This window comes from Castor canadensis, chromosome 7 (genome assembly GCF_047511655.1).
Source record: "Castor canadensis chromosome 7, mCasCan1.hap1v2, whole genome shotgun sequence".
Lineage (NCBI taxonomy): Eukaryota > Metazoa > Chordata > Mammalia > Rodentia > Castoridae > Castor > Castor canadensis.
Genome location: NC_133392.1, coordinates 152,226,642 through 152,254,107, shown reverse-complemented (window position 1 = coordinate 152,254,107; position 27,466 = coordinate 152,226,642). Strand labels below are relative to the sequence as shown.

The window sequence follows — 27,466 nt, the reverse complement described above, 5'->3', positions numbered from 1 at the left end:
ATCTCTCAGGTTGTTGTGGGCTGAGTGGAATCAGCGTGATTTCAGAGTACCCCCAGCATGCATCTCCATGTGACATGATTGCCTGATGCTGGAATATCTTTTTAGGGCCCGTTACAAGGAAGGATCAGAGAGAAGCAATACAATTCACACTGGGATTTTTTTTCTTTGATTTTTTTTCTTAGTTTTTGTTTAATTTTTGCTTTTATTCAAGTAATACATGTGCATAATTTAAAAATCAGAGAGTACTAAAAGGCTGGTAATGGAAAATGCTGGTCCCATGCCCTCCTCTCCTTCCCCTGACTCTTACTCCCTGGAGCCAAGGGCTTCCCACATTTTCAGCTGCTTCTTTTGCTCCTAATCTCCATAACTTGAAATAATTGGTACATCGCTATTTCTTGGTTTATCCATTTAAGACATTGTCTCTTGGTGTCCTATGATGGTTGGATAAAATCTAAAGCACTCTGCCTACTCCTCCCCAGTCCTCCCAATATAGTCAGGCACCCTTTAATGCTGGGGACAAGTTACAAGACCTGTGTCATTAGGTGACTTTGTCCTGAGCATCATAGAGTGTATTTTCAAAAACCTCAGTGGTCTAGGCCAAGCAGTCCATGTGGCCTCTTGATGCAGTCGAGAGACACAGTAAACATGAGGTGCATGAGGCCACTGCAGGTTTCTGTAAACGTTTCTTTCTATAAGTAGGAGTACACTCTTAAGTAATGATTAAAAGTGTAGTGTGGTGACTGCATATCCCACTAACGCAGACAATTGTTACCACTTTTCAAGTATGACGGACGGTAACCCTACTGCTTTTACCTGCCCTAGACAGCAGCACCACCTCAAACCCAGGAGGACGCATTGCACTATGACATAGCAAAGTTACTATGTCCCTAAGTGATAAGAATTGCTCGACTCTGCTAGAGTTTCATGGAACCACAGCTGAATATGCAGTTTGCTCTTGACTCAGCCCTGCAACATGGTTGGTGCTTGACTGTAATTGGATCACGCCTACAGTTTCAACCAACAATCAGGGTTGATATTTATTAAAAAACACATTCACCATAGAGCCCAGCAGTCCACTCAGAATCTCCCAGAAGGACTAGTGTGTTAGTCACTCTCTGTTCCTATAACAAATACCTGAGATGGTCAACTTATAAAGAGAAAAGATTTCTTTTGACTCACAGGCTTTTGTTTGCTTGTTTGTTTTGGCAATACTGAAGTTTGAACTCAGGGCTTCACACTTGCTAGGCAGGCACTGTACCACTTGAGCCACTCCACCAGCCCTGTTTTGTGTTGGTTATCTTCAAGATAGGGTCTCTCAAACTGTTTGCCCAGACTGGCTTCCAACTGCGATCCTCCTGATCTCTGCCTCCTGGGTAGCTAGGCATGAGCCACCAGTGCTCAGCCTGACTCACAGTTTTGGAGACTTCTGACCATAATTAGTCGATACTATTGCTTTGGAGCCTGTGGCAAGGCAACACAAGGCAGGAATGCATGGTGGAACAAAACTGCTCACCTCTTGGCCAGGGAGAGAAAGAGAAGAGGCCAGGTTCCCACAGTCCCTTTTAGGACATGCCCTCAGTGACCCAAGGACCTCCTACCAGGCCCCACCTTGAAAAAGTTGCACCACTTCCCAAGCACCTCCCTGGAGATCAAGCCTCCATCTCACAGAACCTTTAGGGGACATTTCAGATCCAAGCAATAGTGGCTGTCCTACTCAACTCTGTTCCTACTCTGTGCTTAGGCTCTGTGTTAGACCAAGGATCCACGAAGGAGCCAAAGACTAGTGAGGATCCATCTGGGTGGGGGAGAAGACATCTCTAAGGAGGTGACATTTAGGCTGAGCCCTAAAGGTGGATGAGTCGGGAGTCAGCTGGGGGAGAAACTGGGTGGAGGGGAATGGCTTTCTAGGCAGAGGGCAAGATGAGGGGAGCCCTGAGCTCAGAACTTTGGCTCTGGTGAATGCTGCAGGCAGACACCAGGCTTTATGGAATAGATGGCCTTTTGGCAGCTGGCACGAGGACAGATGGCCTTTCATGAGAGATTTGGGCAGCAAGGCTGGGGTGGAAGGGCATCCAGGGAACAGGAACCAGCCTAGCGGAGACCCAGAGATGGGAAAGATTTCAGCAAGCCTGCCTCCCTGGCAGGCTTCAATCTCTTTATTCAGTAAACTGAGAGTTTTAATGACACATTCTCCCGCCGCCCTGCTGCCATTGACAAATGGCTTTCCTCTCCACACTCCCTCCTGTTGGTCTAGGTTTGTAGGACCCACCCCCCTGCCTCCCGGTGTTTTGGAGTCAATGTGCCCACCACACCACAGTGTCTCACCCAGCTGCTCAGAGACCTGCTGAACGACACTGCTGCCACCTGGAGTGGTTTTCTCCCACAGAAGATGGTCTAGTTATCATAGGGTTAAAAAGCATTTGAAGTTTTACTTCCTCCCTCTTTCTCTACCTCCCAGATGTGGAGACCAGATGTTCTCAGGAGGGATTCAGTTTCTTAGTCCAGTGTCTGCTTTGAGCTCTCATTAGCACGTCTCTAACAGCCAGCATAGGTGGAGACCATCTCTACCAACAGCAGAACTGGCCCAGCCCCAGAGCCTGCCTTAGTCTCCTGATCTGTAAAATGGGGATAATAACCAGACTGCCTCCTACAAAGGCTGCTGGGGTGAGATGAGGCACTACAGGTGAAATGTCTGGAACAAGCAGGTGCCTGGCAATTCTTATTTACTTTCCTCCACTTCCTCTCCCTCACCATATGAACGGTAACTCCCTGAAACACCCTTCTCATTTCTCAGCTCTGCTCTACAAAATAACATCCTTCCTGGGCTCTCAGCCTGGCCAGACATGTGCTGGAAGAGGTATGTCTCTCAGGCATCCCTTTGGACCAGAGCCAGGATTTCAATGAGATTATTCTCAATGAAGAAAATGTGAGCAGCTGTAGAATATATTTTTGTTCCATCTGAATGGGACTCATCTCAGACGATAGGACTCCTTTCCAGCAAGGAGGAAACCATGCTCTGTCCACTGTCTCTTCTTGGCTTCTTCTGGGGTTTGCAGCCTGAACAGCTGACAGCTCCACCATTGGAATCTTCACTGGGTTCCCCAGGGTTCCACCATGGTATCTGATTGTGGTTTGAGTGGATGGATGAGTGGATGGATGGGTAGGTGATGCTTGGAGGGGTAGATGGTAGATGAAAGGAAGAAAGGGGGGAAGGTGGAAGGAAGGAAGAAAGGAAGCAGAGATGGATACATGGATGGGTGGATGGATAGATGGATTAATGATGGGTGGATGGTTGGATAAGTGGATGGATGGATGGGTGAATGGATGGATGGATGGATGCATGGATGGATGGATGTAGTAAGCCACTCCTTCCTTCAGTCTGGAGTCCTTGATGGGCTCTAGCTTTTAGTTTCACAAATCATACCCTGTGGTACACCTGTGAGCTTCAAGTGGTATGTGTTTGTTTAGGTCCTCCAAGCAGCAAACACTAAGATGAGATTAAACAAGCAAGAACTTTTTTAGAGGGCATGCACATATGAGGGAAAATGAAGAGGGAGCTGGAGAAGAAACATCAGACCACAGTGGAAGTCAGACCAGAGTGGTGGAGAGAGAAGGAAAGCTGGCAGAAGAATCCTAGACAGTGTATACAAAGAGGAGGTTCAGAAAAGCTTTCCAGGGATCCTCAAGCCAAAGATGGCTGTCAGAAAAGGTCTGCATCTGCCCGGAGTGGACCTAACTGAACCCCTGTCGTGCCCCACCACTGGCTAGGAGCAGCCTAACGGAAGCTGGGCCTCTGAGCAAAGGCAGCACATACAATTCCTGAACTTGGAAGTCACTGGCACATTCTCATGACCCACGTAAGGGAGGAAAGTTCTATAGCCACGTGTCTTGGAAGTGCTGCCTCATGTAGTTCCCAGGGACTCAGGATGCATGATAGCATGACAAAGTTGCCAAAAATCCTTGCAGAAAGGGAGACTGTTGAAAACAGTGTTTCCCAAATTTACTTAACTGTGAAGCCTTTTTTCTTAGACCGGTTCCAAGGAATATAGTTTAAGATCCAACTGTCTAAGTTCCCAAGGTCAAGAGAGAAGAAAGGAAAAAAGCAAAGAAGGGAACAATGAGAGAGAGAGAGAAAGAGAGAGAGAGAGAAAGGTGGCTGCACATAGACGTAAAATTAACACAAACCAGGAGGAAACAGAATATGCCACCAGTCACTTTTAATCAAACTCTCTGTGTGCACAGCACACTACAGTTACAAAGCTTTTCTTATTTGCCCTCCCGTGAGCACGCATCCCACAACCCATGCCTCGGGGCTGGGAAATTATTATCCTCATTTTGTAGACAACACTACCCTTGACCGTGGTGATGATAACTGTTGCATGCTGAGCACCTTTTCATGCCAGGCATTAACCTAAGCATTTCCAAGTTTATTAACTTTATTTTTTCTGCACAGGAAGATAACCGTGGCTCGGAGAGGTTAAGTGACTAATTTGAATCTGCACAGCTGGCTAGCTGCAGACCTGCATTGAACCTGGGTCTGAGTCTGCTGCCCCTGGCAGTGAGCAAACTGGGCAGTCCTTTCCTTGCTGTATTGGCAGCAGGGACAGGCAGCCCCCCTAAGTGGGCTGTTTATAACCTTCTCTATATAACATCGAGAAGTAGGCGCGGGGAATATAAAGTGAGTAATGATTTTTCTCCCTCTTTCTTTTACTGCCTTTGTTTATTGAGGGACAAATCATGACTGTTTTTGTTTGTGTTTCTAGCACAATAAAAATAAAAGATATGCTGGCAATATGTTTAAAAGCTTACGCAATTCCAGAATTTGAGCTGTCAGATTTATGCCACACGCTGATCTCACAAAACATTCTGGAGCCAGCCACCTGAGCCCGCCAACGAAGTTGTCAGTTATCAATCAATGCAGGGAGCCACAAGCTCAGGGGGTGGCATGGTCAACCTCCCAGGAGAGGAGAGACTGGCAGAGGACAAACCCTGGCTGTCTTTGCCCTATTTTGCCCAGAGGCTCAGGTCTGTCATTTTATTGCTGGGATTGTTTGGGGTTTGTAGCAGAAGAGGGGTGGAAGGCCTAGGAGATGCCAGCTCTTCTGCCTCCAGCCTCTATGCTCCAACCCCAGCCTCAGGTTCCCTGTGATCTCTGCAGCTCCACACCTGTGTGGTGCTGGCAGTGGATGGGAGCCATCAAGGTGCATTGCTCCTGCACAGCTTTGCTCATCTGCCTTGCCTGCCAGCGTCCGCTTCAGTGCCTAGAACAGCACCTGGCACATGGCAGGCCTTCACAAATGCTGGCTGGATGCATAAATGAGTATCACATATACGTGAGTGACAAGTACAAATCTGAGGACCAGACCAGGAGGCAGTGATCCACTAGGGTGTGTTCCTCCTCGATCTCTTCCTGCATCTCCCTTTCCACGTTCTCACCCTCCTGAGCCTCCCCTCCTTCCAGGATCTCCTTTCTTTTGTCCTTTCTCACATTTTTCCTGCCTTTCTCTGACCTTCTCCTCTCCATGATATCAACAAGCTTAGGACCTGGGGCACCCCAAGGAGGAGTTCTGCCTCTGAAGCAATTTGAGTCTCAATTTTGTCTTCTGGAAGGTGGGGACAGTGCACCACCCCCCCACACCGTGCCTGGACAGGACTGATGGGAGTTGATGACTGGAGAGGGAGGCAGGGACACTGGACTCCTCCTTGCCTGGGAAGACAGCGGCCCCCTTGAAGCTCGTGTGTGCAGGGATCCAGGAGCCTTTGTTTCGGAGTTCGGCAGCGGTCCCTGCCCCAGGGGAAGCACGAACATCCACTCAGAGTCTGAAACTGCAGCTGCCGACTGTCAGTGAGACTGACAGTTCCATTAGGCAGCTACCCGCTCTGCCTATGAGTGATTAAAATGTCGCCATCCATCCAGCACATAATACATCATCTCTCCAGGCTGGCACTTCATCAAGGGCTGCGTGAACATGGGACATTCATGTCGTCTTCCTTGGGTGGCACCGAGGCCAAGTGGGCGAGAGCATGTGTGTGGCAGGTCCAAGTGCCTGGGAAGCAGACGCTGGCAAAGGTTTGAAAGGGGGCGGGGGGTCCCATGGAGTGGGACACACTGAACAGTACCCACCACCGTGGCTTGAGGAAGTCAGGCTGGGCATCGCACTGGGACTTGAGATCAGCTGGTCCCTGCCCTCATTTTCCAGACCCGCAGGCTGAGCCAGGGCAGCCAAGCCTCCCTTGTTCAGCCGTTGCAGAGATGAGTGAGACTGCTGGGTGACATCTGCCTCCCCAGGAGCTCATTCAGCTCTGATGGCCAGAGTCTTGCATGGCACCTGGTATACAGTGGGTGTCATGCAGTGCCAGCTGATTTCTAGGAATGGTGATCAGTTGCAAGGTCACTGGCCATAGAGAAGATAGCACTGAGCTCCCTTGACCCTCATTTAAGAGTGTGTTACCACCATCTCCGTTAATTCTAACTGCCATTATCAGCCACAGTAATAGCAGCTAGCACTGACTGCACTGGGTGTGAGACACAGCACATTCAACTCTCTCGTCTCCACTCTAATGTCATATGTATGTTTCCAGAAACCCCACATTCTAGAATCAGGCTCAAAAAATAGTAGGACCTACAGGTACAGGATTGGGGAATGCCACCCCAAAAGCTTGGGGAATTCTGTAACCAGAGCCCATTCAAAAGCTATCAGAAGCCAGGCACAAGTGGCTCATGCCTGTAATTCTAGCTACCTTGGAGGCTGAGATTGGAAGGATTGCAGTTTGAGGCCAGCACGGGCAAACAGTTTGTAAGACCTCATCTCCAAAATAACCAGAACAAAATAGACTGGAGGTGTAGCTCAGTGGTAGAGTGTCTGCTTTGCAAGCATGAAGCTCTGAGTTCAAACCCCGGTCCCACCAAAATATATATCCATATTTCAGAACCTGGCTAAGATCCCAGCACAGCTTCCTGTCTGTCATCCCCTTGCAGCCAGGAAGGACCCATTCCAGAGCTCACGCTGTCTCCTCCAAGATGTTGACCCTAAAGAGTATTAGCTTCTGAGAGAGACCATTTTCATCAAAATTAAAAATAGGACCCAGGCTGTCACCTTTGTCCTCCATTCCTGTTTCCTTACAGGGAGGGCATCTCCCAGTCCCTCATCTCACTCCAGTGCATCAGAGCAGGGCCCATGACACCTCACGAAGCCACTACACAGCTACTGCGTGCCATGGAGATGTTCTGGGGTGGATGTTTTTGCTTTGTTACTGTTAAGATCCTTTTTATCCTGCGGTGCTGGAATGGAACCCAGGGCCTCACCCATGCTAGGCAAGCTCTCCACCACTGAGCTATGGCCCTGTATCTTCTCACGCCGCTACTTACTCTTCAATATTGAGAAAGCTTGCCCCAGATTGCTCCAGAATGTGTAAAAACTGGGGCAGGTTACCCAGGAGCCAATATGACCTTGGCCTTCAACTCACCCCAACCCTGCTGAGCAACCCATATGAGGTTGGTCCTCCATGACTTGTTCATGGCAAACAGATTGTTATCTTGTTAAAGCCCCATGCCAACCCAAGGAGACAGGTGCTCCCCAAATCGTCCCCATTTCACAGATGGGAAAACCCCAGCTTCTGGAGGTGGAGTTACTTCCCAATGTGACTAGCTAGTAGGCAGAACAAGGATTTGAACTCTGGCAGCCTCCAGACCTGTAGGTTCCACTCCCCCATCACTGCTCTGCCAGCCACACACACATCCTATCAGTAGTGCAAACTCCTCCAGGACGGGGCAGGGTCCTTTGTGCAGCTCCCACACCCAGCAGGATGCACAGCACAAATCAGGCAATCACAGAATGTTTGAATGAGCGACCGTCACACCAGTAGGTTTCACCTGGAAAGTCCTATCAAGATGGTAGGGGAGGTACCACCTGCCCAGGGAACGTGGCCCTGCTACCCTGACCACCAGAGCCCTGGAGACTGTGGTCCAGGGTACCAGCCGATGAATACAATATTGTTAAAGTCCATGTGGACATATGCAGTGGGGACTGCCTTCTGTGGTGGCAGCTCATAGCATCCACTCACTCCCAGCAGCTAGCCTTCATCTGTCTTGGCCTTTGAGACAACTACTGGACCAGAAGCTCACACACCCCAGACCCTGCACCAGTCCCTCAGGGACCAAGCCTGGGCCTGAAGAAGGGGTGCTATGTGGAGGGCAGACAGAGCCAGTGAAGGTAGGACTCAAGGACACTACCTACCCCAGGGCTTACTCCTTTCCGCATTTCCAGCCACGGCACACTGAGGGGCTCCCACTGTGGGCGGGGCCAGGGGTGGGCTTTTGGGGTCACCTTGCTGGGCTTTGAATCTAGGCTCTTCTCCTTACCACACAGGCATGGACTTTTCCTCTCTGGTGTCAGCATTCTAAGCTGGAAAGTGGGGTAGTGAGGCCTGTCTTGGTACATTGATGCTTAGAAAGTGTGGAGATAGATCAGGCGTGGTGGTACATGCCTGTAATCCCAGCTATTTAGGAGGCAAATGCAGGAGGATCATGAGTTCAAGGCCAGTCTGGGCACAGTTTTGGAGACCCTGTCTCAAAAACAAAATAGAAACAAAAGGGCTAGGGGTGTAGCTAAGTGGTAGAGTTTGCAGAGTATGCAAGAGACCCTGGGTTCAATCCCAGTACTACAAAAAAGGAAAAAGAAAGTGAGACGACAGTACCTGAGACATACACTCAAGAAATGGGCATGGGACTGGATCTGGGCCGCCCCCACCCCCCCACCTTTCCTCCCCTTCTCTAAATCCCTGTCTCCCCTCCCTTTTCCCTCTCCTGGAACTGTTGCCCTAGGCCTGACGTCCAGAGAGCTCCAGGTGTTGACATTTGAGCATTTGGCTTTTCTGGGGCTTCAGAGTGGACAGCGGGTTACAGACAGCCTGGAAGCTGGCCTGAGGCCCAGCGGGTGTGGACGCAGCTGGCTTGAACTGGAAGCCCTGAGTCAGTCACGTGGTGAAGCAAAGGTGTCAGGTGTCAGAGGGCCAGGAATGGGGTAGGAGTCTGAGCCAGGTCCCACCTGGAAGGCAGCAGCTCTGAGTGTTGCCCCATCAAATGGTCCAGCCCCTCCCCTCCTGCAGGCCCGGCCCCTGCCTGGATGCCCTCACCCCATCTCAGCTTGGTCAGCATGTCCAGCCTCTGCCCGTGCCAGGACCAGCAGTGCTGGGCATAGCTCCAAAGGGCCAGATGGCCTGGCAGGGTACATTCAACCAGAGTTCATGCCACTAGCAAGAGATGACAGATGTGAGCCTCCAAGCAGTGGCTACGAAAGGGATGCAGGGACTGCAACTTCTCTGATCAGAAATGTTGCTTTTTCTGCCCTGTAATGAGACTATAAGAATCTCCTTTTATTGCGTGTGTCCTCGTGCCAAGCTCAGACATCTTTATATCCGTGAACCTAGCCTCTTGCTATTCAAAGTGTGGTCCCTGGACCAGCAGCATTGGGGCCACCAGGACTTTGTTGGAAATACAGATTCTCAGGCCCTGCTCAGACCTGCTGAGTTCAAATCAGGCTTTCATCTGGTCCCCAGGTAAGCCCTATGCTGGCTGAGCTGCACTGAGCTAAACGTCACAGGTGAGGGGCCAGAGAGGAGAAACAAGTTGCCTTAAATCGCAGAGCAGGGGTGAGCAGAGCCAAGGTGGGAATTCATCAGGCCTGCTCCCAAGTCCGAGGCAGGCGGACTCAGGGTTCAAGGTAAGCCTGGGTGACATTGTGTCACCCAGCATACTGTTGCTTGTGGGGGTTTCCTTTGTAGCTTTTCGGTCACAACTCCTACTTGCCCGAGGGAAGGGAGATGCCTCTTCCACAAAGTTTGAGGCCCAGGCCAGGGTGGCAGAAGTAATGTTCCCAGTCACGTGTGGTCTCTGGGTTTCCTGGAGTCCAGCTGTTCTTAGAAATTAGACTTTTAAAAATAGTACAGTGGAGTGTTTTGTGGGCATAACCTCACCTGGCTGTGGAGACCAGCTGGAGGGACACACGAGTGCAGTTATTCTTGTAAGAGCAGACCTGGAATGCAGAGGAGGCAGGCGGCAGGCAGCAGGCGGGGGCTGTTGTTAATAAAAGAGCCCTGTGACAGAAGTCAAGGTAGCGGGGCTGGAGAATTGGCCAGTGCTGTGAGCAGCCTGTTTCTAACTCACCCAATTGATTTCGGCTGTAGGAATAGAATATGTTCCCTCTGTCTAGTTCCTTGCCTTAATGTCTAGCTCCGGGAGGCACGGTGGAAGTTATTCTTACGTGGCACATTGCTCTGGGTGGAATCAGCCTTCACCAGTCCCCGATGCTCCTTGTCCTCTCATCCATCTGCCACCTTATTGGACAGAGCACAAAGTGGAGTCTTGCCCTGAAGTGGATCCCTGAGGTGATTGTGAGGCACTCTGGTCCACCAAGCCAGCACCCATGATCTGTGTCACAGGGTCTTCCTCAGCCTTGGTGTCAACCTGGACAGGGACAGGGAAAAGAACTAGCTTACATGGAGCAGCCCTGTGTCGGAGGGTGGAGGGAGCTTTGCACAACCCAGTGAAGAAGGAATGATTTGGGGCCTGGGTATAGCTCAGCAGTAGAGTGCTTGCCTGGCTCACATGAGCCCTGGGCTCTAATACCATCACCAGAGAGAAAAAAATAAATAAGAAGGAATGGTTCTGTTTTACAAATGGAAATATCGAAGACCAAACAGAACTTGTCTCAGTGCACAAGGACCATTAGCTCACCTTTGTAAATGGACCAGAAATTTCCTGGGAAAGGGAAGAGGAAGCCTGGCTCTCTCTGCCCTGTCAAAGCAGTGTGGTGAGAGACTGATTTTCAATATGCCACCAGCGTGATGGTATAGTCACTGGTTATGTGCTGACCAAGAGCACGCTAGTGACTGGAATGCAAGTTGGGCCATGGCAGGTAGGAACTAACGTGGGTGTATCCTGGGAGGCTTGGGTTTAAGCTGTGTAGTTATTACTGCAAGATCCGGGCTATGAAATGTAACAAAGATAAAACCCTGGGGAAGGGGTCAGAGAGGCTGTGGCTCTCAGAAGGTTATTGGGCACGGAAATTGGGGAGAGGGTTGCAAAAGGGGAAGAGGTAGCCAGAGATGACTTTCCCCACCTCCACCATTAACGACAGTGAGTACAAGTTCCCTGTGGTGTAGGTTCTAGTCTCTGAGGGACTTAAACTTCTTATGTGTTTTCTAAGTCTCCAGTTATGCTCACAAGAACAGTTGCCATCACGCCTGCTCTTCCAGGGTAAACCCAGGCATATACAGTTTCCCATTCAACAACTCGGGATTTGGGCTGGCAGAGTGACTCAAATGGTAGAGTGCCTGTCTAGCGATCATGAAGCCCTGAGTTCAAACTCCAGTGCCACCAGAAAAAAAAAAATTATCAGCAAACTCGGGCTTTTCTTCCTTTCTTGTCCTCATCTTATGCTTCCTTTTGGGAGGTGAGTGAATTGGAGTTGTGAAGGTCAACAGAGACAACCAAGAGATGATTTGGCAACTGTCCCCAGCCACATACGGGGTTTTCTCCAGACAACTCCAATTTGCACTCAAATTGAGACAAAGTAGGCTTCCGTGCAGCAAGAGAGATTTGGGTTAGATATCAGGTGGGGAGGAGGGAGCCAGCCATGTCCAGAGGTGGAGGCACAGGTTCTGGAACCCATTGGGCTTGGAGTCAAGATGCCAGCAGTGCGATCACACACAAGTCACGTTGGTCATCTCAAATGCATTTTTCTCCTTTGTAAAATAGGGTTGTGATCCCCCTTTCAGAGGATGTTACAACAGTAAGACAAAATAGTGTATATCAAGCAGGGAGCTTAGTGTATGGCCAATAGCTAGCTCACATTCAGGTTGCCATCATTTGTGTCAAAAGGTGACTGCTGTGGGTTTACATAGGACATCTGTAGAAAGAAACTCGCCCCCTGAAGCCACTTCTGGCTGCAACAAGCCCCAGAGGAGGGCGTGGCCACTGATGCTCTAAGAACTGGGAACTCAGGAGATTTGGAAGGGCCTCTTAGATACTCTGTGGGCCAACTCTTTGCAGACTTGGGGGTGTTCACTGGCTCATTAGAGTTTCAGTAACTTTCAGGGTATGGTGACACACACCTGTTATCCCAGCACTCAGAAAGTTGAAGCAAGAGGATCACAAGTTCAAGACTGGCCACACTACACAATGGAAACCTGTTTAAAAAAAAAAAAACTCAGTAACTTTCTCCCAATGAAATGTTTTGTCATTTTCACTGATTTGCTCATCGCCAGGGTGAAGCCACACAGCCATTTCCATCCAGAGTCTGAGCAACCCTCCCCTACTTTTTTTCTGCTGGCAAGAGGACCCTGTTTTTTTTTTTTCTTTCTCTTTGGAAGAGCTTTATAGAGATATAATTTACATACCAGACAATTTGCTCATTCAAAATGTGCAGTCCAGTGGATTCTGGTCTATTCACAGAGTTGTGTAGCCACCACCCCAATCAATTTCAGGACTTTTTCATCAGCCCCCCCAAAAACCCAGGACCCATTTGCCATCACTGCCCACGCTACCCCCAACCCCTGTCTCTCCCACTCCTAGGCAGTCACCAATCTCCTTCCTATCTCTATACATTGGCCTATGCTGGAAATTTCCCATAAATGGAATGGCACAGTAGGTGGTCTTTTGTGCCTGGCTTCTTTCATTTGACCTAAGGTTTTCAAGGTATGGCCACATGGTGGCAAGAATCAGCCTCCCTTTTCATGACTGAATAGCACTGCACTGCATCACACGCACAGGTCTTGTGCATTTTGTTTATCCACTTATTAATAGGTGGGGACATTGGGCCGATGCCACCTTTTAGTGATTGTGAATACTGATGCTCTGAACATTCATGGAAAAGCGTCCAATTCGATGCCACTTCGCCCTTAAAAATACATCTCCATGGAAACAGCTAAGTATTGACAACATTAACTGAGTTGGAGAACAACATTCTTTAAAAGGCTACAGATGTAGCGAAAGATGGAAAGATATGGGAACATCAAGCCTTGGATTCACATTCCTGTGGCTTGCGTTGAGAGGCGTGAGGGTGAATTTCCTGGATGGCATTGTTGTGTTCTGCTGAGCTATCATGGGCCTCCTAGGAAGACCTGGGAGATAAAATTCCCATCAGTGGCTTACGCCTGTAATCCTCCCTACTTGGGAGGCTGAGATCCGGAGAATGGCAGTTCAAGACCAGCCCAGGCAAATAGTTCCTGAAATCCCAACTCCAAAATAACCAGAGCAATTTGAACTGGAGGTGTGGCTGAAGAAGTAGAGCACCTGCTTTTAGTCCACCCCTCCCCCCACCCCAAAAAGAGAACTGGAATTCTGAGTCATTGATTTATTTGTCACTGTGGATGCTAAATCTTTCTGTCCCCTGTCTTTGCTCTGGTCATTAGGTCGTCCAGAGGCAAATGGCTAGGAATTGCTCACGCATGTTCCATGCTGACCACTGCCGTACATAAGCCCCTTTGACCTCTGACAAGCCTCTGAGGTGCAGAAACTATTCGAACCACCATTGTTGGAATAGTTGAGAAATCAAGGGTAGGCGACTTGCTCATGGTCACATGCTGCAAGGTGACAGAGCTGAAGTTCAAATCTAATTCTTTTTTACCCTAAAGACCAGGTTCTGAACCACTCTCTGCATTTTTCAAAATCCACCTCTGATCCTTTCTGATCAGTTGGAGGAGAGACATAGATCTCCTTCATTTTGTGTTTTCTTCCATTTGAAGCTTCGTTTATCCTCATCTGAACCCAAATCTGTGTATCAGTCACCTGCTTTGAATAGTATTAAAATGTCCTTCTGTATCTACGGCCATCGGGATAGGCTGCTATCAGACCCCTTATCCGTCAATGTCTTTTCCCTGTTGGAGCCAAGGGCAGGATTGGCCAGGTGCTAATCGCTCACACCTGCAACCTAGTACTTGGGAGGCTAGATCAGGAGGATGGAGGTTTGAGGCCAGCCTGGGCAAATAGTTCACAAAACCCTCATCTCCAAAATAACCAGAGTAAAATGGATTACAGATGTAGCTCAAGCAGTAAAGTGCCTGCCTTTTAAGTGTGAAGCCCCTACCCCTCCAAAATGAGGACAGGATTGTTTTGGCCTTCCAGGCTTCTCTGTGTATCTGAAGCATTCCTCTGATTCTCCTTCTGTCCCCAATATTTCCCCTTACCTTTCTTCGATCAACCTCAAATCTTGATAAGAGAAAGAATCAGGAATATTATGGTGGGACAGGGTCCACCATGAAGCCTCACCTGGCTGTTTGTCTAATCACGGGATCCCTGCAGCCAGGGCTGCTGGTGTCTTTAGGTTAAAGACACCACCTCGCAGCCACCTCGGTGGGAGAGCAGACGCCCTGCTCCCTAGACCCAGAGACCTCTGTCCCTCCTCCAGGGACCATGCCTTTGTGGTGGGCTAGCCTTCCTAAGCCTTTCTTCTTTCTGACATTGTGATGAGGATGGGATGCCTCTAGACATTTTTCCCAGGATTTATTGAGATTTTCTTTGTGGTGCAGTAAGTATGCAGTCAGCCTTGTAAGTATTCTACAGACATTTGAGAGGAAATAGCAGTTTTCTGTTTGGGTACAAGCAGTTGTGACTTACACACATCCTTGCTGCACCCATGCACGTACACCGGCTTTGAACTCCACACTGCACACATGCTGACTGGGTTTCTTAATTGCGTTTTCAGAATAGGTCTAAGCAGAATAGGTTTTTCAATGGAAAATAGAAAGTCTTTTCTCAACAGAGAAGTGGCTCATGAAACGTGTCTGCATTTGGCAATGGGCTGGTCCCAAAAATAGTGACTTCCCACCAAATGCAAGTTGCTAAGGAGGTGTCTTCATGTTCACTCTGTTCTGCTGTTCCTAGGGTGTGTGATTTACAAGCTCTTCCTGTGAGGGGGAAACTGAGGCAGAATGCCCTGCCCTAGAAGGACAGACATAGCCGGTGCAGAAGCACAGTGAGATGTTATCATTCTGGCACCTTGGGATTTTTTTTTTTTTTTTTTTTTGGTGAGACTTTGAACTCACAAAGTAGGCACTCTGCCCCTTGAGTCACACCTCTAGCCCATTTGGTCCTGATTATTTTGGAAATGGGATCTCACAAATTATTTTCCCAGATTGGCTTCAAACCACGATCCTCTGGATCTCAGCCTCACATGTAGGTAGGATTACAGGTGTGAGCCACTGGTACCCGCTCCGTAAGGAATTCTAATAGAGGGCCCCACTGCCTCCCCGATGCTTCTGACTTCATTCCTGGTGAGGTGCTGAAGGAGACCTTGGCTGTGTTCTCTCTTCTTGGCATCCATGACTCCAGTTTCCCTCCAGCAAATCGCTTCTCCCCATGCTCCATCCATTTCATTCAGGTGGGGTTCACTCCAGGGTGAGGAAAGGTCTTAGTCCTGACTATTACAGACTCCAGGCCACACAGACTGGTACAAGGTGAGCACTTGACCCAGGCAGAGCTACAGACATGATGACACGTTTACTGAGCTCCTTGGACAAGAAATACATGAAGAAGGGAGAATGTGAGGCTGGTGCTGCTGGCAGCCATCTTACCACCAAGAGGAGAGAAGAAGAACCCAATATGGACAGAATGGAACCAAGGAATGCTGGGAGGGGAAACGGGGCTGGTAGTGTCATTTGAGATCCTTGGCCAACTTCCATCTAAATATAGAAATGCCCTGGGACTTGCCAGTTATGCGAGCAAAAGGTTTTATTTAAACCAGTTTGTGTTTCCTTGTAGGTCATGTGTAATTAAAAATTCTGACAGCTAGGCATGGTTATGTATACCTGTAATCCCAGCTCTCAGGAGGAGCTTGACTACAGACCAGCCTGGGCTACATAGTGAGACCCTGTCTCAAAAAAAACAGACAAAACTCCTGACCAGCAGTGTATACTTGACACATGAAGGAAGAGGGTAGAAACTTGAATAGAAAATTCTCCTTTCCCAAGGGTCTAACAATAGGGTGAGATTGGCAGAATTAAAACACAGTTTGACAATTGCTGTAATTAGTGTGTGAACCAAGTGTCGGGTTGGGGAGAGAAGGGAGGTGCGTCTCCCTTCTGCACATGTGCGAGGAGAACTTTGGGGTGCTGTGCACTGGGGTGCTGAGACTGAGATGAGGCACCTGACTCTCTGGGGCACCAGAGACTGACCCCATGTGGGCTCCCCCTCCCGTGCACTTCTCATCGATCCTGCTCCTGCTCCAATCAGACCTGGGTAGGGATTAATTGCGTTGGATTGATTTTTGCCAGGGGTGCTTTCCAAACGCCAGCCTGGGGACAGAGAGAGATTAGTCACTTCAGGGGAGGCACCCCACCTACGACCGTGCAAGTCAGCAGGGTATGAAATCAGCCTACACTAATCTTGAAAATCAGTGTCCCGAGTGGACCTCCCACTCGAGTGGCTGTTTGCACACAAGGTAACTGGGGCTCTTGGGGTCAGAACGATGATGAGAAGAGCTCTCGGGTGCTGTGTGTTCATTATACTCTGGCATCCTGATTCCAGAATGTACTCAGCTTTGCAAAGCAGCTCAGAGGGTCAACTTCTTGAGGCTTGGTGGCATTAAAGGCTGGTGCCCCTGCCCCTTCCCACAGTGTCTTGTTTAATCCTCATTGCAAGATGAGTGTTATTCGTACCCATTTACAGGCATGGAAGATAAGGTAAGGGATGTGCCCAGCGGGGAAGGGGCAGAGCTGAGGTTTCATCTTGGGGAAGTCCTGTTGCTCCCGTGGTGCCATTTGTGCCAGGGTGCATGTCCTCATCTGCTTTGTGTTGTTGTCACAGAATAGCTGAGACTGGGTGATTTGTAAGGATGGAGATTTGTTTCTTGCAACTCGGGAGTCCAAGGTCAGGAGCTGTCCTGCAGGAAGGGCCTTCTTGATTCATCGCTCCATGTGGAAAGCACAAGAGAGTGCAAAAGTACAGCTCTCCTCTATGACAAACAACTCCTGGGAGTCCCCCACCACCAGCAAGTGGGAGGCTCAAAGGAAGTGTGGGGTCAGCTGAAATCTTCCTTTCCAGGGCAGGTATTAAACTTCAGGACTGGATTACTACTGAGAAGAGAGACAAGCTGGAAATACGACATCCAGGGACTGTTTCAACCAGGATTTGCTAAGAGAATATGTTTTCTGTTACAGTAACAAAATATCTGAGACCCGGTGATTTATAAAGAGCAGAGGACCGTTTAGCACATAGTTCCAGGCTCTGGGAATCCAAGAACATCTGATGAGGACTGAATGCAACATCCTGACATGGCAGAGAGCACCACGGGGTGAGACCAAGCAAATGTGCCAACTCAGCTCTCTCTTCCTCTCTTAGAAAACCCCTAAGACCATCTTGGGGACCCCACGCTCAGAACTCCAGTTAATCCTAATTAATTCCCAAAGTCCCCACTCCAAACACCATTAACAAATGAATTTGAGGATCAAGTTACCAACACATGAACCTTTGAAGGGCACATTCGGCAGGGTATAAAAGTGAGTTTGGCACAACCCTAAACCTTGAAGTTACAATAGTGGCAATAACAAGACAGCTGGATTTTTACCACTCCCCCCACCACCCACCCATACACAGCATCTGGCAACAGCTAGCTGACAAAACAATGTCCCATCCAGAGAACAGGCTCTGAATTTAGATTGCGCAGGACCACATGTGAGCTGCGTCACTTTCTGGCTGTCCCTTCCCCTCCGTGAACCTCACTCATCCTATGTGTGACATGGGATAACAGTATGACCCAGCCCGTGGGGTGGCTGTGCTATTTTAGATGCAAATGGGTTATTACATGGAAAAGGCTCCCGCCTGGCCCAACATGTGACATCCAGGGTGCACTGCTGTTCGGGTGTCACCCAGTACCATGCTAGGCACGCCAAAGAATTATCGCTTGTCAGATTAAATGCAAACCCCAGACATCATGTCTCCAGTGGGATCATGTGCCCTCCAGAGAGAGTTAATGCGTGCAACCAGAAGCTAGCAAGTCAACACCAAATGCAAAGATTCAGGGAGTGCCTCTGGAGAACCTTCTACATCTGCCCTTTGCCCAAGGTCAAGGCCACCTTTCTCAGCAAGGAACACCATGTCTGGAGGTGCCAAGAGGAACAGACTTTGCCAAAGAATTGTGGCTGTGGCATCTTCCCAGTATGAAAATAGATTGCCCTGGGACTGGAGCTGCTAATGAAGATGATAATTAAAATTGCTTATTAGGACCTGTCTTCTAAAATTCATTTGTGCTTTTAATAGAATCTACAACACATCTGCTTAGCAGCGATGACAGATCTCCCTGATTTGGTGTATTTTAAAAACAGATCTTTGCTCCTTGCCTTCTCCTGGTCTCCTTCCTCCCCCGTCTCTACCATCTGCCATGGCAGCAGCCTTGTCCTGCTACAGGAGCCTGGAAGTTGAGACCAGCAGACACCCCACTCCAAACAAAGGGGATGGCCAGTGTCCTTCTGAATTATAATTGACCCTCCCAGAGCCCCCTGTCCTGGCTCTACAGCTGTTCTGCCTGCACTGGGTTGAATTGTTCCCCCCTCCCCCCAAAAAAATTCATGTCACCTGGAACCTCCAAATGTAATCATATTTGGAAATAAGCTCTTAGTGAATGTAACTAGTCAAAGTAGGGTGGGATCATAGTGGTTTAGGGTGCACCCTAATCCAAGGTCTGGTGTCCTTGTGTAGGGGCCCATGTGGGGACACAGGGAGAAGGCCATGTGACCACAGAGGCATAGAGTGGCGTGATGTAGCCACAAGCCAAGTAATGCTGAGGGTTGCTGGCGGCTCCCAGGAGCTGAAAGAGGCCAGGAAGGATTTTCCCTAGAACCTTCAGAGGGAGGGGGGTTCTGCCAGCACCTTGACTTTAGACATCTAGCTCCAGAACTGCTGGGAAACAAATTTGAGTTGTTACAGTGGCCCTAGGAAGCCTTTCTTCTTGCTCAGACTTACCCAGCTCTCTCCCAGCCACAGCCTTTGCATGTGTTGTTCCCTCTACCAGGACTCTCTTCCAGCTACTCCTCTACCCAACACCACCTCTCTTTAAGGCAACTTAGATAAGATGCCTTCTGGATTCCTCAGCCTGGGGGCCACCCCATCCCCATCGTAAGTATGACCTGAGCCTGCTGTCAGCACTAGATAGACCCCATTGGTGAAGGCTGCACCATTGTGGACCTTTTCCACCGACAGATGTCTGATGGAAGCTGAACTGAGCAATGTTCCCAGCTACTGTGCTGGGACTCCGCCACCACCTCCCCGTGGGAGACAGACAGCAGCCCTCATCTCTGACTGCCACCCAAGGCACTGTGCCGTCCCTCTGCAACTCTACAGCCCAACTCGCTGGTCAGTTGCAAATCCTGGTGAATGAATGACACATGTCACCTCCATGGACTAAGGGCCTGTGCGGTTAGCACTGTGGACTCTGCACTTCTCCTTTGGGAGCCCTTCACACATAGACATTTACTTAATTTTCCTATTTAACGCAGGGACCTACACTAAAATCAAGCATCTGAATTTCCCTGAGATTTGGCAAAGGTCTGTACTCATCTATTGTCCCTCTGTCCCTGGAGCCTGACTTGGAGTTGTGATACAAGAATTTGTTGATGGACAATAAAATACATTTGATCCAAGGCATGGTGGCACAGGCTTACAACCCTAGTACTCAGGAGCCTGAGCAGGAAGGTGGCAAGTTCAAGGCCAGCCTGAGCTACCTAATGAGGCTCTGTCTCAAAAATGCAAATACGATAATCCTAAAACCCAGAGGAGTTGAAAGGTTCTTCCAATCCTTCCAACACCTGAGGCCTGGCTCCATGAGCATTCAGACCCCTCACCTTGGTTCCACGTGCAGGACCGTCACTTGCCTGGGCTACTGACAACTCTTGGGACTAGGGTATTAATAAACACCATGTGGCATGCATTGGATGAGAAATGCAGAATGGAAGCAGGAAGTTGAGCAAAGACAGCCATTCCCCCTCCCACAGTGGCCATATGACCTTGCAGTGCCCTTCTCTTGAATCTGAAGTTCAGGTTTGTTTTACCAGGCCTCCTTGGCTAATCAATGGAGCATGGACACCTGTCTCAGAATCCTCTACTTCCCCCTCATCTTCTGGAAACCCATTGTTTTGTGAGATCTGCGGGAATGGGGAGGTTAATTCTGCACCAAAGTTGTGAGTGGGCTGAGAGAGAAACAGGAGGCAAAGCTGCACTTACAGGGCACCAAAATAGAAATCCCCAGGGCACTCATCCCCTGGGACCTGACTCCAGCCATGTTGATGGCAAAGTTCCTTGGCTCCAAGCAGGCAGCCTCTGCAATGTGAGGAACTGACTAGCTTCCGTCTCACCAGGACGTTGAGAAGATGAAATGATACAGCACACAGTTGTCACTCAACCAATGTCAGGTGGTAACAGTAGTCATGCTAGGACTCTGGCCCCTGTGTCTTCTTCTCTCAGAGTCTTTGAGAACCCCCAAACTATGGTCCCATGGGGCGTGTAGCAGGCAAGTCAGCCAGAGTGGCCTGTGGTCCAGGAGGGCCCAAACTGGTTCTGTGACCTCAGTTTTCATGGGCTGAGCTGATGGTGGGTATCAGGCCCTGGACTGTGCCCTGAGGGGAGGGGGAGACACAGCTTCATCGTAGGAAAGATAGGAGCCAACAGGGAGGGTGCACAGCAGCCCAGCCCTGGCTCCACCTGAGGCCACGGAATTCAACTGTTCTTACATCCCCAAAGGGGCTGCCTTCACGGAACCTCCAAATCAAAGTGTCCAGCGGGCACTTTGGGGATGCCAGTATTTGATTTCCAACACATTCTCAAGGATCCATTGTATAGATAAGGAAACTGGGGTCCAGAGAGTTGAAGTGGCTCTTTCAAGGCCATGCACAGCAGATCTGGGATTTGAACTTGGGATTCCTGACCCGACCCCAACATCTGAAGCTTGTGTTGGTGGGCACTTCTTGTAGTGAATACCTGACTTTTGCCACTTTGTGACTAGGCAGACTGGAGTCTAGTAGACCCAGAACACCTGCACAGGTATCGAGTCTAGGGGATCCACCAGGCTCCTCAGATGCTGGCCTTAGGTCTGCATAACCTTCTAGAAGGTGGGGGGCCTTCACACAATGTATCTTTCCTTGGTCTTCCAACTAACCCTCCCCATTTTGGGGACCCCAATGGCAGTGCTGGTATCAGTGAAATTCTGAACAGGAAGCCAGGTTCCCAATCACCCTTCTCTGCTAACACCTTGGGATGTGTTCATGGTGGGGACACCATTTTGCTCAAGAATGGCAGCAGGCTCCTGTCCACCCAAAGATTAGTATCAAAGCGTCCTTCTCTCCATATTCCACTCTATCGTCCCCTTCCATCCAAACCCTGTCCCTGCCTGTCCTGACCATTTCCATCTGCTTCTTTAAATGTCCACTTGCCTTTTGGACTGTCCAAGCCTTCCTGGCTCTGAGGTTTCCTCTTGCCTCTCAGGGTGAGCTTGCCACCTTTAATCACCTCCCCCGTGTGAGCACAATTCAGGGATTCTTTATGGAACCTCGATGCAGGGGCCTGCACGTACATATTCAGCACAGCACGGCTCTAATTACAGGCTGCAGGCTGGAGACCAGTCATTTTGTGAGTCATTAGGACGTGTAGCTGGCGCTGTATAATATCTCTGAACGAGTTCTGCAATTCTTCCATCTTCACCTAGGAGTGTTTTCAGTGAAGCTGAACACAACAGTGGGGCTGGCGGATGTCACAGTCCCTAGAGTGCTTCTAGCTCAGTATTAACAGGGTCTTCTCCTCCATGTTCCAAGGACAGAAATATTGATTCTGACTGGGTTCCAGAGTGGGACCTCCAGGGTTGGGCCTCCATTTCTTGCTAATCAATATTCTGAAGCAGTGGTGTGGGCAGTTTGAATTCTTGGTTCTGTTTGGTTTCGTGTGGGCAAATTGCAGCTTTCAGGTAAGGTACCCTTCATTGCACAGCAGCAGCGAGGGGCAGGTTTAATTAGATCACATTCCTCCTGAAAGAATCCAGTGCTATTAGGAGCCTTGTTCTGTGAGCGGCCACTGGGTTGTGCCAGGCTCCTGTGCTCAGCCACTTCCTTCCCACAGCCTCCCCAACACCCACTCCCGCCTTGCTTTGCCATTAATCCCAAGGTATCCAGAGGGAAGTGAGAGAGAGGTAAGAGAAATCGCACAGAAGATAGAAAGTTCTGATTGTTCCCCATGGAGATGGAGACTCAGGCTCTCATCTCAGTGGAAAATTCCAACATCTATCCAGGGTTGAGTCTGGCCTTGGTCACCTGGTCCCCTTGACTTTGACCTTCAAGGGATTGCTGGGCAATCCACTGGGGTGGTTGGTGTTTTCATTATCTTACTCCACAACCAAATGTTCAAGAAACCTGGCCAGGCCCAATCTTTGCCGAGTGACAAGGAAATGAGGCACCTTGTGGATTAGCCTCTGTCCACCTATCTGGTCACACAATAATCCAGGAAGTTTATCTGACATCTGGGGAATGAGGAAGGGGCCTGGGGTCTTCCATCACCCTTTTCCAGACCCATCTGATTCCTGAGTGGTGGCAGAGCTCTGGCTTGAGCCTGAATGTGTCCTTGGTGACATCAGGAGCCCATGTCCAGAGCCCAGACCCACCATCACCTGTGCATGGCCACTCCCTTCTTGCAATATAGGCATGGGAAGTGCTAGGCTTGGAGAATTGCCCATTCATTTCCCTTCTAGAATTTTCCTTATTACTCCACTTTTAAAATGTTCTTATCACTCCTCCTCCACTAAGGCACCACCTTTTGGCCTCCTCTTTCCTGAATCCCTATGAGCCTCTTGTTTGAGGCAGAAAGGTCAAGAGGAGGTTTGCATCTGGTGAAGTCGGCTTTCCTTTCATACAAACCTCCCTGAGGCAAGAAGCTGGAGGACAGGCTTTGTTCAGGAACAGAGGAGGGAGCTGGAGAGGGGAGCACCCAGCTCTGTCCTGGGGCTTTACCACCGTGAAGTCAAACGTGAATTGTTACCTCACTAAGTGTCATGACCGGCCACCACTGTTAGTAAGTCTGCAACACGGGGGGTAAGGAGGACCCTCTCCGGACATCTCAGATTCCTCAGGGAGAACCTGAGCTATTCACCACGGGTACAGCAGAATGTGTGTGTGTGTGTGTGTGTGTGTGTGTGTGTGTGTGCGCACGCATGTATGTGTGCATGAGTGTGAGTCTGCTTGTGCATGCACACACACACACACCTGTCCCAGTGCCACACGATATTAATTCTTTGACTTCATTCATCCTCCAAGGCCTGGAGGTGCGGTGCTGTGACTGAGAGGACCTGAGCCATGTGTCACCTGTTCAGCCTGGCATCAAAAAGGGCTCAACCCCCCTGAGGGCTCATGTGCTGGGGATAGGGAGAGAGGGTAACCAGGGAAATTGGGGTGCTGTCACAGAAGATGGAGGCATGAGTAGTGCACGGACATGAAAGAGGCCATCACTGGCAGGTAGATACCTGAATTCATGAACCCCCTTTTCAGACACTGAATTTTGTGCAAGCCCCCAGGGACCAGGCCCTCACACTGCCCTGCTTTGAAAAGAATAATGAATATGGAGCCAGAAGGCCTGGCTTTGAGGCTAACCTCTGCCTCCTGCTAGCTAGGGAACTTCTCTGGATTTGTCTCTTTGTCTACAAAATGGGGAATAATAACCACTTCCTAAGGCAGTTATGGAACAATTCTGTCCAATAGAACTTTCTAGAACCTTCTGTCCAGTACGGCAGCCACTAACCACTTGTTGAGCACTTAAAATATGATTGATGTGATTAAGGAACTGTTTTCTCAATTTTATTTAACTTAAAGAATTTAAGTTTAAGTAGCCCCATCATTCTGGCCCCAAACTTACTGTACACTGCAATTAGGGAGCGTTCAATGGGATTGGGAATGTGTAAACTGTGAAGTAGAACAGAGGAATATTCATTTCATGCCTAAATTGAGTGCCAGGCATGAGGCCAGGTGCTGTGAATTCTGGACCAGGCTCATAATTATTGTAACCACTGGTTCAAGGCAATGGAGGCCAGAAACCCCACATAGACCTATTTCTGGCCATCTCCCTTCATACCTGAAGGATAATACTGAGGACCTCCCATGAACCTGTATGGGTCGTCAATAAGAAATTACTGCCTGAATGGATGGATGGATGGATGGATGGATGGATAGATGGATAGATGAATAGGTAGAAACACAGATGGATGGACAGACCAGTGGATGGATGGATGGACTAACTCATCTTTCATTCCTGACACCTACTGCACTGGGCATTATTCTAGTAGTTGAACAATAATCAAGACAGCCCCTGCCTTTGTGAAGACTGCACTCTTGAAGGGGAGTCAGGTGTTAGACAAGACAACAAAGGACTAAACTAATATCAAGTAGCAGTAAGCTCTCTGAAGAAAAGTGAAGAAGGGAAGTGGATCCAGAGTTATGGGGCTGCTGTTTCGCAGGGGTGGGTGCAGGAGCCTCCGGCAAAATACCATCTAAGAATCTATGAAGCAAGTGAGGGAAGGGTCACGCAGAGACCTGAGGCAATCACAGAGGAAACAGAAGGCTAGTGTAGCTAGACCAGAGTATACATAGAGGAATGTAAGAGGAGGTGAGGTCAGAGGTAGCCAGGGGCCTTTTAGGACTAGAAGGTGTTGGTTTCTTCCAAGAGAAATGGGAAGCCAGTGACAGGTTGGGGAAGAGGGATGGGAGCTGATGTGTTTGTTTCAAATAGACTCTAGGGAGGAAAAGTAGAAGTAGGAGAAAAATATGGACACTATTACAGTAATGCAGGCAAGAAGATGGTGGTGGCTGGTACCGGGGAAGGAGCAGTGCCAAGCGGGGCAAAGAGATGGGGTTCAGGCTGTAGGTTAAGAGTGAAGCCAACAGAACTTACTAGGGGGTTCAATATGGGGTTAGGAGGACAAGAGTCAAGAGTAACCCCAGGAATGTAGACCTGAATAACCTTGAAGAAAGCAGAACCACTCATTTAGGGAAGATAGGACAGGGCAAATTCAGAGGAGTGAACCAGGAGGAAATTGGGTGATTATTTGGGGCACGTGAAGTCTGAGATGTCTGTGAATCATTCAAGAATTGGGACTTCAGTGCACAGGTCAGACTGGTCCTATACATTTGAGAATCATCAGCATAGAGATGGTATTTGAAACCATGATACTAGGCAAGTGGGAACAGCGAAGGAAAAGGTTTAAGGACTGAGCTCTGGGGCCTCCAACAGGTGGAGGTCAGAGGGGGGAAAGGACCCAGCAAAGACTACTCGAAAGCAGCAACTGAAGAAGTAGGGAGAAAACCAGGAGAGGGTGATGTCCCAGAGGTGACATATATCAAGAGAGAGAGTGATCAACTGCTTGATACTGCTGAGAAATTAAGTAAAATAGGGCTGAGACATTGACCGTTGGGTTGAACAATGTTATTGGTGACCTTGAATTATTTTAAAGAAATGGTGGCACAAATCAGTAGCTGCCTGACTGGATGCACTTAGATGGAAGGGAGGGAAGAAGGAAGGGAGGGAGGGAGAGAGGAAGGGAGGGAGAGAGGGACGGAGGGAGGGGAGGTGGCTGTGTGGATGGATGAATGGATTGATGGATGGATGGAAGGACAGGTGGGGGACTGGAGATGGATAGATGGACAGATGGATGGATAGATGGATGGGTGGATGGACGGAAGGAAGAAAGGATGGATGGATGGAATGGTAACTTGTCTACTGCAGCTAGCTACAGTATCCATTACCTGTCAATTAAGTGAATTTAGGTGCCTGACACTCTGTATGCCAAAACCAAAAGCTGCCCAAATCAATCCCTTTCTTGACCCTCCCAACTTTTTGGATTGGGCCAGGCAATGCTGGTATGTTCCCTGCTTGCTGTAAGTCTAGACTTGACGTCAGCTGGTCAGACTATTCTTTTGTTTACCCACAATGTTCTTAGTTGAATTTTCCCCCTTTTTTTAAGGTTAAAAAGGGAAATAAAAGGATGAAAATGAGAGAGGGAAAAAACTAGCTCTGGATTTACTCGGCTTAGTATTTGCATTTGCAAGGCCATTGCTTTGCCAAATCTCCCTGCCTTTCAGGGAAAGCAGATTTGCAGAGGCGCCTCACACTGTAAGGGGCATCCCTCCTCCTTCCCCACCATCTTACAGCCAAGGAAGGAAAGGTTTGGGGTACATTTTAGTTGAAAGAGACTTTCAACTGTTATTTATCTTCTTGGGGATTTGTTTGGTTGTTCTTAACATTGGTGAGGTGAACATGGACGCTGGAACTCTTGCCTAACTTGCCTTGCATTGTCGTTATTTACTTACTTATTTGTTTGTTTGCTTGGCAGTAATGGGGCATTAAACTCAAGGCCTCACACTTGCTAAGCAAGCAGTCTTCACTCCAGCCAGGCCCCCTGTCCTTTTCCTTTTAGTTTGTTTTTCAGATGGAGTCTCATGTTTTGCCTGGGCTGGCCTCAGACAGAGCTCTTCCCATCTCCTCCTACTGAGTAGCTGGGATTACAGGCATACACCACCATGCCAGGCCCTGTCCTGGCTCCTGCACCTTGTGCCTCCTAAGAATTCGCTGATTTTCACTAAGGAGGGTGGGCTGGCTTATGCTCCTCCAGGATAAGATCCAGTGGCCAAAGTTTCAGGAATGCTCTGAGCTTGATATTGACCATCAAGAGTGCATTTACACCACAGAAATTGGCAGTCATAAGTCCGAGCTACTTCCCCTCCTCTGCAGGGTCAGTTGTGAAACATTTGCCAGCTCGTTACTGCCCACTGCCCTCTGAGCAGGAAGGAGGGCTCCTGGGAGCTCTCTCAGGAACATCTGCTGGGACCACCACATCCCCCAGAGGTGCTCAGGAGGACTCCTGGCTTCAAGCTCTCCAGGGTGACAGTGTAACGAGAGCAAGCTGCTGTTCCTCTAAATCGGTGATTAAATGCAGTTGCTTGGCCGAGATGAGGAGAAAGAAGCAAAGGCAGACAGCCGCATGGGATGTCGATTTTAACAGACGTTAGGATCGGCCTCATTAGGGGACCTCGGAGGCTGGCTGCAGAGGCACGAGACAATGGATGCAGAGTCAACTTTATGAAACTTTCGGTTATCAGATCCCTGTCCCCAGTCTGATCGCCACCATCACCACCTCTGTTGTCACCTGTCCAATTTCCCATCTGGTGGTGGCTGTGTTTTTACATACACAAATGTAACCGGCAACCAGAGCGACAGTAATGATGGTGGCCACTGTGGGCTTGTTGTGATGTGAGCTGGGGAGGGAGCTCTGGGCAGATGCTGAGGAAGACATACCTTGGGTTTGCAGGTAGGAACCAGGGCTAATAACCATGGCTCCAGGGTGGGTCTTTGGAGGGGAAGCAGACATGGGGTTGTGTAGTTAAGTTGGGCGTGGAGAACTGTGGCTAGGTTCAAGTTCAAGTCTTGCTCTGCCACTTTCTAACTCTG

The 27,466-nt window shown here is 49.2% G+C and overlaps 1 protein-coding gene across 3 annotated transcripts in view; it reads left to right on the top strand.

Moving 5' to 3' along the window:
* Kazn (kazrin, periplakin interacting protein) overlaps positions 1-27,466 on the top strand; it is a 1,020,937-nt gene that overhangs the window by 809,486 nt on the left and 183,985 nt on the right. The window contains exon 1 of one of the 3 annotated variants that reach the window (XM_074081295.1): positions 9,640-9,722. The exons of the other annotated variants lie outside the window; for them this stretch is intronic. The gene's annotated coding sequence lies outside the window, so the exon portion shown is untranslated. Of the gene's footprint in view, positions 1-9,639; positions 9,723-27,466 lie in introns of those variants that run through there. 3 annotated transcript variants of the gene reach the window in all.